Here is a 2,656-nt window from a genome sequence, read left to right on the forward strand (position 1 = left end):
GATGGTAGTCTTTGTTAGGTTATGGTGTGTTACTGATGGTAGTCTTTGGTAGGTTATGGTGTGTTACTGATGGTAGTCTTTGGTAGGTTAGTCCCAGCCTCCAGCAGGTCATTCAGCAGGTCCCTGTGTGGTTCTGGGATTTTTTCTCACTGTTCTTGTGATCATTTTGACCCCACGGGGTGAGATCTTACATGGAGCCCCTGATGGAGGGAGATTATCAGTGGTCTTGTAGTTCTTCTATTTTCTAATTATTGCTCCCACAGTTGATTTCTTCACACCAAGCTGCAGAGTCAGTCTACCCCAGCCTGGTGCATGTCTACAGTTTGTTTCTGGTGTCTTTACACAGCTCTTTGGTCTTCACCTAAGTGTAATGTAGAGTGTGACTGTTTGAGGTTGAGAACAGGTGTCTTTATACTGATAATAAGTTCAAACAGGTGACATTACTACAGGTGACGAGTGGAGGACAGACGAGACTAAGTTACATATCTGTGAGAGACAGAAATCTTCCTTATTTGTTATTGACCAAATACTTATTTTCCACCATAATTTGCAAATAAATTCTTTAAAAATCAGACAATGTGCTTTCTAGGTCAAAGGTTTGATGTAAGTTACAGGCCTGTCATGTTTTTAATTGGGAGAACTTGTTGGTGGCTGACTAAATACTTTATTTCTCCACTGTATATGCATAGTACATACTGCTACTCAGTTCCACCTCTTTCTTTAGTTTCCTAAGCCTTTCAAGCTGTTGAATAAATACTAAATACCCTTTAACACACTTAAAGCACATATTAAYATGTTTTCTTATTCAGAACAGACTCCTTTCCTCATCGAAGCAGAAAAGAAATTAGACATGTTGGTTTGCTGTGTGAGATGAACCCTGGGGCCTCTCACTGTAAGAGAGAAAAAAACCCAGGAATGTATCTGGATCTGAAAAAACCTCTGCGCTAACGTATGATTTATTAAGGTTGCTCAACTGTGGAGGAAGTGTGTGGTGAAAAAAGTAATGGAAGTGAAAACTGGTCTTTATTTAGTTTGATTAAAACAAAGACAGGATCAGTTAGTTGCTGGATTTGATTTCTAACATTACCTAAAATAAAACAGTTTGTTTTCATTTTAGGCTTTTATTACTGTTATTATTTAAAAGATTTCAGCCTGTCTGTACTTCTCCCAAACACCAGTGTCACATTCAACAAATCATTTTTATAGCTTTCAGAGTTTGTTCAAAACTTGAAGGAATGCATATCACCTGCTGCCTTTCATGCTGGATTTTTACGCAAAGACTCTCAGCTACTACCATACCAAATTTTAACTCAATATCTGTAAGATTTACTGTCATTACTAATTTCATGTTAGCTAATGTTGATTGGCCATCTTGACTTGTATTGATTCCAAACATTATTCAGTTGTAAACATACGTCAGACACATACTTTCTGAGAGTTTCAGTGAAGTCTGTGCTGTGGTTCAGGAGATATTTTGCTAACAGGGAAGCAGAGCTGACTTTAAGTGGTCTGATTGAGCTTAAAGTCCATGTTAACAGACTCAGCTGCTACCAAACAATTTGAAGTATGAYTTAAAGCCATTGTTGTTCTTTTTGTTGGATGTGGTGTCCATCTTAAACTTACATTTAGTGATTATTTTCTGCACGTTTAATTAATATTTATACAGTGGTTTATAAAATATGTTTCTAACACTAACAATAATAACAATATGTCTGTTTATGTCAAAAAGTTATTTAGGACAACTTATTGTCTTTTATAATGTGGTCTTTGTTAAAGTCCTTATTTTCTGAGTATTATAATTTTTTTCCAAGAATGTCCCTCATTTCCTTCCTGTTGCTGTTTGACTTTCAGAGACCTTGTCAGTAAAATGAAAGATTAAAAGTCCCACAGGATGAAGCTTTACTTGTCCTGTTTTTTACTTTATAACTTTAAAACATGTTTAGTGCAGATACCCTGGTTTCTGATTTTAAAACAAGCAGCACAATGAGGTCAGGAAGAAGTTCTGATGAAAGTCCTTTAACCCTGTTCTGTTCTTGTTTTTCCTTAGTTTGTGTCAAAACTGAACTCAGCAGCAGAGAAGACTGAGCATTCCTCAGACTAACACACACACTAACACACACTAACACACACTAACACACACTAACACACACTGCACTAACACACACTAACACACACTAACACACACTGCACTAACACACACTAACACACACTAACACACACTACACTAACACACACTGCACTAACACACACTAACACACACTGCACTAACACACACTAACACACACTAACACACACTGCACTAACACACACTAACACACACTAACACACACTAACACACACTAACACACACTAACACACACTGCACTAACACACACTAACACACACTACACTAACACACACTAACACACACTGCACTAACACACACTAACACACACTAACACACACTACACTAACACACACTACACTAACACACACTAACACACACTAACACACACTAACACACACTAACACACACTGCACTAACACACACTAACACACACTACACTAACACACACTAACACACACTAACACACACTGCACTAACACACACTAACACACACTACACTAACACACACTGCACTAACACACACTGCACTAACACACACTAACACACACT

Source organism: Austrofundulus limnaeus, unplaced genomic scaffold (assembly GCF_001266775.1).
Source record: "Austrofundulus limnaeus strain Quisiro unplaced genomic scaffold, Austrofundulus_limnaeus-1.0 Scaffold1269, whole genome shotgun sequence".
Taxonomy (NCBI): Eukaryota; Metazoa; Chordata; class Actinopteri; order Cyprinodontiformes; family Rivulidae; genus Austrofundulus; species Austrofundulus limnaeus.